The sequence below is a fragment of the Benincasa hispida genome, chromosome 9 (genome assembly GCF_009727055.1).
Source record: "Benincasa hispida cultivar B227 chromosome 9, ASM972705v1, whole genome shotgun sequence".
NCBI classification, from domain to species: domain Eukaryota; kingdom Viridiplantae; phylum Streptophyta; class Magnoliopsida; order Cucurbitales; family Cucurbitaceae; genus Benincasa; species Benincasa hispida.
In genome coordinates, this window is record NC_052357.1 from 84,538,968 (window position 1) to 84,551,809 (window position 12,842).

Below are 12,842 nucleotides of genomic sequence, written 5' to 3' on the forward strand. Positions count from 1 at the left end.
TACTTCACTGGTCGACCATCTAAGTCGAATCAAGCAAGAAGAAGAATTAATTCTAACTAGCGAAAACTTCCCTGATGAATACCTTTTCAAGGTAACTATTTTCCTACCGTGGTATGCCGACATGGTAAATTACCTTGTGATGAGTAAGTTTACTTTTAACATGTCTTCATCTAAAAGGTCTAAACTAAAAAATGACTCTAAATACTTTGTATGGGATCCTCCTAATCTATGGAAATTTTGTTCTGATCAAATTATTAGGAGATGTGTCCTTAATGAATAATTTGATTATATTTTGTCATTTTGTCATGAACATGCATGTGGAGGTCATTTTAGTCCAAAACGAACTGCTGGAGAAATTTTAGATTCAGAACTATTCTGGAATTCTCTTTTTGCCGATTCTTATGCTTATTGCAAATCTTGTGAAAAGTGCCAAAAATTCGAATCTTTGTCTAAAAGAAATGAAATGCCTTTCAATTTTATTCTTGTTTGTGAAATATTTTAGGTGTGGGGCTTAGATTTCATGGGTCTATTTCCTTCTTCGTTTGGTTATTTGTACATTTTGTTTGGAGTAAATTATGTTTCCAAGTGGGTCAAGGAAATCCCCACCAGAACAAATGATTCTTCTATTGTTTCACAATTCCTCAAAAATAAATCTTTTCTAGATTTGGAATTCCTAGGGCCATCATAAGCGACCAAAGAATGCATTTTTGCAAAAGGACCATAGAGACATTATTGAGAAAATATAGAGTTCACCACCGTGTTGCAATCCCATATCATCCTCAAACAAATGGCCAAGCGAAAATTTCAAATAGAGAAGTGAAAAATATTTTAGAAAAGACTATAAACCTGAAAGAAAAGATTGGAGCTCTAAATTTAATAATGCGCTTTGGTCTTACAAAACTGCTTTTAAGACGCCCATAGGAACAACCCCATACAAAATTGTATATGGCAAGGCATGCCAACTTCCAGTAGAGGTTGAACACAAAGCATGTTGGTCGGTTAAACAATGTAATTTGAATCTAGCCCAAGCCAAAAAGGAAAGACTCCTAGAGTTACAACAATTAGAAGAATTAAGACAAGACGCTTATTAAAATTAAAAAAAATATATAAAGAGGAAACCAAAATTTTTCATGACAAAGGATTAATAAGAAACGACTTAAAAATTGTACAAAAATTTTTGCTTTACAATTCTAGATTACAATTGATGCCTAGTAAACTCAAGTCCAAGAGACTAGGTCATTTTGAAATATTAATATTTTCTTTTATGGTGCAGTGGAAATCAAAAGTCTAGAAACAGAAAAGACTTTTAAGGTGAATGAGCACAGACTCAAATTATACAATGAAAGGCATGTAAACCAAGTTCACTGGGCTTGCGTTTAGCCAATCCCTCATATACTTGACACCCCTTTTCACCAATGTCGAGCAAACGATGCTAAAAATTTGTAATAAGACAAATTTTCTTCTTTCTTTCTTTCTTTTTATTTTTTTCTTCTTTATTTTTGCATATTTTTTACTAATAAAAAGAATAATTGATTCTTTTTCTTTTCTTTGTAGGTGTTATCAAAAAATTTTCAAAAAAAAAAAAAAAAAATAAAACAAAAACAAGGAAATTTTCTCTCAAGCAAATAAATGATCAACAACAAAAACCAGGGAAGTTTCTCTCTACATTCTTTTTTTTTTTTTCTTGAATTCATGTGCTTATTCTAAAAATTGAGGACAATGTTCCATCTTTAAGTTGGGGATGGGAAACATTGCATGTTTTTGGCATGCTTTGATTACAATTTTTTATTTGTAAAAATTAGCCATACTGAATTTTTTTTCCTCTTAAATGATACATATATATATATATATATATGCGTATCTGAAATATCTGGAACTCTTGAGCATCTGAGCTCGGGTTAGTTAATTAGATAATTACATACACAGATTTTGTGACCCTGATCTAATATTTCTTGATGTCTGATTCATCTAGATAACATAGTACAACTGTGATTCTCTGAAAACATAATCATAGGCTCCTTAATGCTCCAAAAGACCATTCTTAAACTCTTTAACCATTTTTGCCTTGAATGCAATAAATTCATGGTTGAATAAATGCATGTTTGCACATTCAAGAATCTCATTCACTTTGTTTTATGCATCATTTGTTTTTACACGATCTCTCGAATCTTATCGACGGAACTTTGATGATGCACTCTTTCAAGTAAGGATACAAACAAAATTTTAGATCTCTTCAAATTTTCTAACAAAATTTTGAAACTCATTTTTCAAAAGAAACTTTCTTTTCCTTTTAATTTCATAAAAAATCGAATACTTAGCCTTTTAGATTTATTTAGAATCTTAAAGCTCTTAGAAACGTCACATCTACTTAATTTTCTTTGTTACCCCGATAAGACAAATTTTAGTCTAAGAACAACCATCCTGTTAGGGTAGCAAGTCTAGACAAAGAGAAAAAAAAAGCCTTCTAAAAAAAATTGCTAGCATGAAAAAATAATAAAGAAAATTTGCAAATTTAACATAATCCTCACTAACGTGTGTGTGTGCATGGATAGAGGTGAAAAGAGCTACCCCTATCATGTTTCTGTTAGGGCTCGTGAGAAATGAGTGATATGTTCCCAGAAGTGTGAGTATGAAAGCTATCCCTCTAGGTAAAAGAAATGTCAATTACATTTTGTGTGCGTGAGTTTAAAAAGACACTCTTGTATTAGAATTGCCTCTCTTCAATGCAAGTTAGGTATATCTTAGATCGATAACCAGGCTGGTGTAAGGCGAAGAGGAATTAAGAGGTGGATGTCTCCTTTCTATTAGTTTTGGCCTTTAAATAAGCTAAAACTAGGTAGTCTTTCTTTTATGATTTTGCAAGAAAAAGACTTTTTCTTTCCAAAATAAGCTTCAACCTTTTGTAAGCAAAACTTTAAATTTCTAAATGCTTGCTTATATCCTTACTTCCTTGATTGTTGAGAAAATGTTCCAACTTGTATAATCAATTTTGAATAAATGAATGAAACTTTGATTAAACAATAAACAATCCATTTTGCTTGAATGTATACATACTTCTATTTTTTTTACTTGTTCGGAACGACCAAGAGCTAAGTTGGGAGTATTTTAATAGGTCTTGTAAAGAGTTATCTTATTACTGCTAATTCCCTCAATTTTACTTGAATTATTTGCTTAAAATGTCTATTTTGATAGGTAAATTCCAATCTCGACAAAAATGGAGTTATTTCAAAGAATTAGAGCTAAATCAAGCCAAACGACACCAAAAAGTCACTTTAGAAGAAGAGCCAAGACAAATTACCACTTTTCCCCTCAAAAGGAACAAGTCAACACACTTTAGTAATGCTTACAGTGTCGCAATGCTCCCCACAACACTAAGCCTGATGCTAGCTCGACGCCGGAGGACAAAATGCACCATTTTGCTAAAAAATAGAGCTGCATCGCAACGATCTTCGCAGTGTTGCAATGCTCCAGAAATTGACAAAAAAATAAAAATGTGTGTGCGTGCACTTGTGCAATGCAGCGTTGGACTTCTACAGGGTAGCATTGCAACGTTGCGACCTTCTTCAGAACAAAAAGGGCTTCGATTCAGACTTCAAGGAGGGAAAGGAACTTCAATTTTTAGAGAGAGAATTCGAAATTATAGAGATATTCTTGTAAATTTTGGAGAAATTTTGTCAATTTGTATTCAATTCGTGTACCAATTATGCAACTATCAATGGATTTCTTCAAGAATTTCACCATCCATGAGTAGGTAATTCTTTTTCTTTGGGAATTATGTAGATTAGCACTTTCTTGAGACTTTTCTTTGAATTTCTTTTATGTAGTTATCTTCTTTTGAATGTTCTTGCTGAGATTTCAAATAAAATTGATTAAGAATGAAATGACAATTCAAGATTAATCAATTTTTGTGTGAAAAAATTACATAGTTCTATAACAAATTTGTAATTAGAGTTGCAAGAATTAATAATCTTGATAGAAAATGTGGACTTCTTTTTTTCTTTTCTTTAAAGAACCTACTATTTTGATTTCAAGATTTGGCTAGTTAAGAAAACCCGTGAGTATAATGCAATTTAGGGACTAATTATGAAATGTCTTTAGGAAGCAATTAAGACCTAGATTAGGGTTAATTGTTAAATTAGCTAATTAGGGCATTAGGGATTTATTCTTAATGAAATATTGAATAATCTAATTGTATGATTCCTTGTTAAGTCAATAATAGAATTTTTTAGTTTACATAAAATCCCCAAGATTTCATTTTCGATTGAATCTTATCTCAGAATCTCTCTTGTTTCTCTCATTACTAAATTTCCTATATCAAATCTTTCTTTTCATTTAGTTAGTTTCTAGTTCTTTAAAATAAATAACTCCCCACATTTAATCTTTTGCATTTTGGTGCTAGTTCTTTAAAACAAATAACTCCCCCCATTTAATCTTTTGCATTTTGGAATTCAATTAGTCTGTTTTAGGCCAATTAGTAGAGACTTTTTTGGGATCGACCTCTTACTCCACTATTGCTATGTGCTAGTTTCATTTGAGAGTATTATAAATTTCATTTTCTTTGGGTAAGACAAAATTTATGACACCTATATTTTAGCCCGAACAACATATCAAGTACATTGAAAATGACTGTCATTTTGTTTACCATCATCTTATGGGCAACACTCTTATCTTGTGATCCATCTCCACTACAAAGCAACTAGCAAATATCTTCACAAAAGTTGTCACTCAGTCGTTTTCTTCAATTGCTTCACAAACTCAAGTTGGTTGCTACCACCTTGAATTTGAGGGAGGTTGTTCCTATATATGTATTTTATTGTTACCCTCAATTTAGGCTATTTAGTAGTTGTCAGTTACTCTTAATTTAGGCTATTTAGATCCATTTAGCAACCAACTTGAATTTATGGGAGGATGTTCCCATATATGTATTTTATTGTTACCCTTAATTTAGGCTATTTAGTAGTTGTCAGTTACTCTTAATTTAGGTTATTTGGATCCATTTTGTTACTATATTAACCCTTGTATTCCATGTGATAAATGATATGATTGTCAATAAAATATTGAGTTTCCACATAAGAAATTTGTTAGTTTTACCCTTTCAATCTCCTTCAAACTTAGTTTCCTTCCAAACAACATGTTAGGTTGGAGATCAATCCGGAGTGGATGTCACTTCCTTTGAACACTTTGAAATAAAGCGTCCCTTTTTAATATGTTGTCCATGGGGATCATTGGACTACAAAAGGTAGGATTATCTCTTATGGATTGATGGTTGTTTGAAGTATGACAAAAAAAAATGAAAATGATATGATTTCTTTTGAGGATTTTCAAAAATAGAAAAATACTCGACTCCCTGGAACTTAAATTGGATCGGAACGGAGGGAGGCACGGCTACTTCAGGCTTCAAGCAACGACAAGTTTAGGGTTCACGGGAGGCGTTACGTCTATTTTTTTTTTTTTTGGTTCCTTGGATGCGTGAAGAGAGAGAAAATTAAAATTAATTTCTCTCTCTTTCCTTTTTTTTCTTTCTACATTTAATTCCAATGTAAACACATAAAAACAAACTCCTTTCCTTTTGCTTCTCCAATTCCAAATATCTTTGAATTTTAGATCTCAATCCCTTTTGCAATAAATTTAAATTAATTATCAAAAAATTTATTTAAATTTATTTCCTTCTCCAAATAAAACTAAATCTCCCTTCTTAATTTTAATTCAATTTCTCAAATCAAATTAAAATTTAAGTATAGCCCAAATTCTCGTTAAATTAAATTTAAATTCCAACTTCTAAATAGAAACAAATTTTAAAACTGAATTATCCTTGCACAATAACTCAATTTAACTTCAAAATTCAAAATAACTCCCAAATATTTTAAGATAAATAAATTTAAATTACCTAAAAAAATTTGAGATGTCACGTTCTTCCCTCTTCAAGAAATTTTCATCCTCGAAAGTTTATTCCTGAAAAAGCTCGGGTATTAGGTTCTCATCTCATCCTCTCGTTCCTATGTCGCTTCCTCGAACTAGTGATTCTTCCACAAAACTTTCACTAGAGTTATCTCTCGTTGCATAAAGTCTTCACCTTTCTGATGAGAATTTGAACAGGCTTCTCCTCATAACTTAAGTTCTCATTCAACTATAATATTTCAAAGTCCACCACATAGGACAAATCTGTCACGTACTTCCTCAACATCGAGATATGAAAAACATTGTGAATTGAAGAGAGCAATGGTGGTAATGCCAACCGATAAGCTACAGGGCCAATTCGCTCCAAGACCTCGAAAGGCCCAATAAATCGTAGACTTAGCTTTCCCTTTCTTCCAAACCACAAAACACCTTTCATAGGTGCTACTTTCAAGAACACCTTGTCACCAGCTTCAAACTCCAGGCGCTCATCGACGTAACTTTTTTTTCTGCTCTGAGTAGTTTGCATATGTGCTCAGATCTTCTATATTGCCTTATTTGTGGTCTACACTAGCTACCGTTCACCAACCTCATGCTACCATACAATAGACCTACAACTCTTTCCATATAGTGCCTCAAACGGCGACATGCCAATGGTAGCCCGATAACTGTTATTATATGCAAACTCCATCAAATGCAGGTGAAAGTCTCAACTCCCTGAAAAACTCTTAACGCACAAGTGCGCAACATATCCTCCAATGTCTGGTTCAAACGTCTTTTTTTACCATCAATCCAACGATGGAAAGCTATACTGAAATCTAACCGAATACCCAACACTGACTAAAGACTCTTCCAAAAACTATATGTAAAGCAAGGGTCTCCTTTAGACACGATAGATACGAGCACTCCATGCAACCTCACTACCTCTTTCATGTATAACTACGCTCACTTGTTCACCGAAAAAGTAAACTTCCCCAGAATGAAATGCTTTAACTTAATGAACCTGTCTATTACAACCCAAATTACAGTAAAGCACTTTGCGGTTCGGGGCAACCTCATGATGAAATCCATAGAAACATTCTCCCATTTCAATTCTGGTACGTTCAAGTGTTGCAATAAGCCAGCTGGATTTCCCTCAAGGCTTGCACTTGCTGACACACTAAGCACTTACTAACGAACTCTACTATCTCTCTTTTCATGTCATTCCACCAATAACAATGTTTCAAGTCCTGGAACATCTGGGTATTGCCTGAAGGAAATCACAAACAGAGATCTCCATGAGCAATGGAAGTGGATCGTTCCAAATCCCATTCAGAATGAACACAAACAATTACAGTTTTAAATGGAAACTAACAAGTTATGCATAAACCGAAATTACAGCATGATATAAAAGAATAAAAGGGATAGAGTATATGTACCTTTGAAGAACAATTTTTCAAGTATCCCTTGATCAGTCTCCAATGCGTCTAAAGCAGCACTCGAATGCAACGAATGAACCAGCCAACAACACGAACAACTTGATGCTCCTCGAACCTAATCGAGTCCAACTCGATCCACGAACTAAGTTAAAACACCACCACAAGTGTTACCTTGGTATTCTCGATGTGAGAATCCAGGAGTTGTGGACTCTGTATGATCTTGGATTGAGAAAGACAGGAGTTATACGATCGAGTAAGTGGGAGATATGAACATTGTCTATCGCATAGACGATGTACTCGATCATTTAACTAACGAAAGCCTATCGCATAGACTTTGCTACTCGATCGTGTAGAAACGATCAATGAGTAACTATCATATAGTCAACTCTAAGCGATCGTGTATGCTCTCAATGGCTATCGCTCAGTAAAAACTATTTTAACTTGATAGCCTTTTTCGTGAGAATTTTCCTAATGGATCAACCACTAATTTGGAAAACAATTTTTCTTTTATCTCACGGTTACCATAAAACTTCCAATAATCTCCCACTCAAATCGGTTATTAGAGAAAAAGAATTAATAATCATATAATTAATATATTATAAATAAATATGATAACCAACTTATCATATTATATTTATAACCTATAGTTTTAATATTTCATCACATGAAACATATAAATCATAGTTCTTTTTGTATTTTATAGTACTTAATATAAATCATATTTATATTAATTCCTCCAATTAATGTATCCAATACATCATATCAATTATATCATATATAATTGAATTTTCTCTTGTTAATTTGAACACTTAAAACTACCCAAAATCTGATTCTTAACTTGAACCCATTAAGCTACCAAGAGAACCTCATGGACCTGTAGCTTGACTCCAATGGTACTTGAATAACTGACTAAACTCTTTAGTCACGAGATTCACCATCCGTTAACTGTTAGTCACTTTACTAAAAATCGACAGCTGCACTCTTCTCACTATAGATATATTTCTGTATCCATATAACCAATCAATAGTGCGATAACCCTTCACAAATTGCTCGTAAGTACAGTTGGAAAAATTTACCGTTTTGCCCCTGTAATTACATTTAACTCCTTAAGTACCAATGATTCCTCTAATGAACAATAAGTCATAGTCCTACTATGACTGAGTCCACTCTTCCAAAGAGAGGGTGTGGCCACTATGTTCAAGACTCGGAATCAACCCTTAAGGGAGCAATTTATCTACTTACCCCTGCTTCGGGGAAGGAGTGAATTTCGTCTTGTGTAGTTGAGTTCCCAGCTCCCCAATCAGATGAATCCTCAAAAAGGTAGGCTTGTTGAGTTGGCAATCTAGCCACTCCCACCCATACTAATCAAAGGATCGCTCTCATAGGCAGGAGTTTCCAACTCACTCAGGTTTAAGGTCATGTCACCTATGGTCATTTTAATGAAATGTAAGTCTCAATTATCAACGACGTTATATAAAGAAACCATTCATATCGTGGTCCGATCTTATACAAACTCTTTGTATAGGATACCCTCGTTCGCATATCTCCACATGAATGGTCAAGATCAGACCATTTATAGCACTGTACAATGCTTGTAAATATCTACAAAGTGGGTCGTATTCGTAGTGTCACCAAGATAAGGTATCCCTCTTATATCCTTATACTACAGACCATTTAGGTTATTACTTAAGGCATGATCCACTTGTATGTCTCAATACATGCTTAAGTTACATAAAATCACCACGAATCTTAGTTTATTGGATATGAGTAAATGCAAATAAAATAAAATTTATTTTATTATTAATAATGTGTACAAAATGTTTACAAACTACAAGACCACCGAGAGAATTAGGGCACTAATCCCAAAATGGGGAGCTATGAGCTTCTGACAATAATTCATTCCTGAGGTCTCCGTCTGTAGGTATGCTAAGCGTCCCTGATGAAGAAGACCGTTATCTGTGGACACAGAGAATTCACCACCCTATCCTGCCTCTGCCTTACGAACTTTCTCAACAAGGTAAAGATCACCCCGCTAAGCATCAATAATCTTTTTCCTGAATGTCGGTTGCACCAATAACTGCGCCAACTGTTCAGTGACTTCCCCCACTACTACTACAATCTAACCCCGTTCAAGATCCTTGCATAGATTAGTCTGTTTGGTAATCAGAGCTGCTGAATGGGCTGCCTTCCTATTTAGGGCATCTGCCACTACATTGGCCTTTCTTGGGTGGTACAGAATCTTACAATCATAATCCTTTACCAACTCTAACCATATGCACTGTCTCATATTTAACTTCTTCTGTGTGAAGAAGTATTTTAAGCTTTTGTGGTATGTGAAAAATTGTATCTTCTCTCCATATAAGTAATGTCTCCAGATCTTTAAGGCAAAAACTACTGCTGCCAACTTCAAATCATGTATGGGATAGTTTCGTTCGTGGTTCTTCAACTGACAAGAGGCATAAGCAACTACCTTACCCTATTGCATTAACACACACATCAACCCTTTCTTGGAGACATCACTGTAAATAACAAAACCACCCATTCCATCTTGTATTGTAAGAACTAGAGCAGAAAGCAACTTTTGTTTGAGATCTTGGAAACTGTCTTCACAAGCCTTACTCCAAACAAATGAAGCTTCTTTTCTAGTCAACTGAGTCAAAGAAGTGGCTATACAAGAAAATTCCTTCACAAATCGTCGATAATACCCTGCTAATCCTAGGAAACTATGCACCTCACTGACTGTGGTTGGGCGAGGCCAACTTTAATCGCCTCAATCTTTGTGGGGTCAACAAACACTCCTTCCCTTGACACCACATGTCCTAGAAAGGAAACTTACCACAACCAAAACTCACATTTAGAAAACTTGGCATATAACTTATTCAACCTTAGAGTCTCCAAAACCTTTCATAAATGTCCCTCATGTTCCGCCTCCATCTTTGAATATACCAAAATATCATCTATGAAAACTATCACAAAAGTGTTAAGAAATTCCTTGAATACCCTATTCATCAGATCCATAAATACTGCAGGAGCATTCCTCAAGCCGAACAACATCACGATAAACTCATAATGGCCATATCTTGAGTGAAAAGTTGTATTAGGTATGTCGCAGTCCTATATCCTTAATTAATGGTAACCTGACCAGAGATCAATCTTGGAGAACCTGTAGCTCCCTGCAATAGGTCGAACAAGTCATTGATCCTAGGGAGAGGATACTTATTTTTGGCAATCACTTTATTCAACTTCCTATAATTAATGCAGAGTCGCAACGATCCATCTTTCTTTTTCACAAATAGCACTGATGCACCCCAAGGTGACACACTAGGGTGTATGAAACCCTCATCCAGCAAGTCTTGCAACTGAATCTTGAGCTTCTTTAACACTATTGCAACCATTCTATATGGAGCTTTTGAGATAGGAGTTGTGCCAGGCTCCAACTCGATAGAAAAGTCTTATCTCTCTATGTGGTTGCAAACCCAGGAGCTCCTCTAGAAATACATTTGGGTAGTCTCTTACCACTAGCTCTGAAGTTAGGGAGACCTCAACCTCTCTGGTGTTAACCATACTAGCCAAGATACTCAAAGTACTTTTGTTAATTAACCTATTAGCTTTCATTGATAAAATTACTTTGGCAGAACCAAGGTTCCAGCCCCTTTAAAGTTAAAGTGGGCTTCTATAGGAGGGTTAAAGATCACCTCCTTGCAGGAGCAGTCTATACTGGCATCATTAGCAGCCAACCAATCCCAAAATCACATCAAAATCACGCATGTTTAGAACTATTAAGGTCACGTCTAAAGTATGATTTGCTACTTTTATCTGACATAACTTTATCGTTTCTTTAACTAACATAACTTCTCTTGATGGAGTCGAAACTGATAGGACAAAATGTAAGGTTCTAACTCTAACATAGCATGTGTTACAAATGCCAATGAAATAATGAGTGAGAATAGCCATAGGCAAACAAAACCAATGCATGGTGTCCCAAGATTGGGAGCATACCTGTAACCACAGTGCTAGACTTCTTAGTCTCCTACCAAGTGGTTGAATAAACTCTACCCTACTACTATTGGTAGCTAGAACCCCCCTGGTTCGAGCTCGTATATTGGCCCATATTATCAAACGCATTCTTTTTAGGGAACTTCTCAAACATGTGCCCTTTCTAGCCACATTGAAAATAAACTCTTGTATCGGCTAAACAACGCCCCTAGCGACACCACCTATAAGACGAACATATCAAATTCTCTTTTTAATAGTTATAGGTTTGGAGCTCTTTTGCCCGAAATGTCGTAAAGCTCATCTGTGTTCCAACTTGTTTGCTAAGGTTTAGAAATCCTCTACTCTGCTTTCCTTTTCTGACCTACAAAGGTCCCTACTCCCAACGACTTCCTATACGCATCCCCATCCTCAAAATCAACATCGATCCTCACGGATGTCTGCAGTGTCGTGGCGTAGGTCTTGAAATCTAGAGCATGAACCATACCTCGTAGTCCGCTTCTCAAGCCTTGAACAAACTTTTCTATCCTTGCTACCTCGGTAGCTACCAACTCAGGGGCAAAATGGGACAACTGGTCAAACTCTTGCTCATATTCCTCCACCGACATAGCCTCTTACTTCAAATTCAGGAATTAAGCTTGCTTGTAATACTAAGTGTTAGTATAGAAGTATTTTTCATAAAAATGCCCTTTAAACTGATCCCATGATGTAGCCCTTCATTAGTGTCAATCATCTTTTCTGCTGAATGTCACCATATTTTTGCATTATCTGTCAACATAAAAACTGCGCACTGGAGTTTGTGGTCCTCTGAACACTTCAAGTAACGAAAGATTGTTTGATAGAGGACAACCACATCTCCACCTTCGTAGGTGTTAATTCTTTAAAGGATGTATATTTTCTATGTTAATCCCCCCCCCCCAAAAAAAATAGTGTTGATTATTTGCTTTTAATACTAATTTTGTAAGTAAAATGGTCCCCGAGGCGTGTAGGAGTCGTTACGAGAAAATTGCGCCAAAAGGATAAAAAAATGACCAAGAAAATCAACTAAGTTGAAGAGAATTCGAAAATTACCAAAATGACATCAAGTAATCGAGTATAATCGAGCATTTAGTAAATAGCATCGAGTAATCAAGTGCCATCGAGCATCGAGTATCGAGTAAAGGCCATCAGGCATCGAGTATCGAGTTTCACCATCAAGTTTCAGCGTTACGACCCTAGAAGAAGTGTCAAGCAATGCTTGAAGACAGAAGGCTCACTTTTGTTGCAAAACTCGATGTGTTACAACGCTCTCCACAACATTGCAACACTCCAGATTTTGATACAATTCATCCTACGTATGCGCCTCACGCAACGCAACGTCAACCACCAACATCACATCTCAAGCACAACGCTTCTTGGCTTTTTTGCGATTTAGCGTTGCAATACGAACCCCAGCGTCGCAACGCTACCCTACAAATATAAATAGTTTTCTTTCATTTTTGCTTAAGAAGAGGGAAGCACGATTTCAATGGAGGCTGGAATTTCTCTCTGTATTAA